Raw genomic sequence first — 338 nt, forward strand, 5'->3', positions numbered from 1 at the left:
GGCGGCGGCGGTTCGCTGGGGCTACCGTCTCATTTTTCCCACCCACCGTCCGCACCTTTGTGGTGTGAGAGGAGGCAGTGGAAGCAAGGCGGTGGCAGTAGCCGCAGGCCCCCGGGGAATTTAAAGGCCGCGAAGGCGGCGGCCAAGAGGGGGTCCTCCCCCCTCCTCTTCTGCGGGAGGGGGGTGGTGCGTACGCCCCCGAGGACGCAGGTAAGGAGAGGGAGACAAGATGGCGGACGCTCCACAGTTCCCCCTCCCCTGACGGGTGACTGCGCGCGCATCTTTCCGCCACCGCCTTCCCTCCCTCCTTCCCGGGGTGCTGCGCGCGCACCTTCGGC

General features: G+C 68.9%; 1 protein-coding gene across 2 annotated transcripts in view; it reads left to right on the forward strand.

Moving 5' to 3' along the window:
- The window catches only part of SRCAP (Snf2-related CREBBP activator protein), a 37441-nt gene continuing 37103 nt past the window's right edge, over positions 1–338 (forward strand). Inside the window, exon 1 of one of the 2 annotated variants that reach the window (XM_005882049.2) lies at positions 1–210. The gene's annotated coding sequence lies outside the window, so the exon portion shown is untranslated. The remainder of the gene's footprint in view (positions 211–338) is intronic. The other variant, XM_005882050.2, reaches the window with a different exon arrangement.

This window comes from Myotis brandtii, unplaced genomic scaffold (genome assembly GCF_000412655.1).
Source record: "Myotis brandtii unplaced genomic scaffold, ASM41265v1 scaffold698, whole genome shotgun sequence".
NCBI lineage: Eukaryota > Metazoa > Chordata > Mammalia > Chiroptera > Vespertilionidae > Myotis > Myotis brandtii.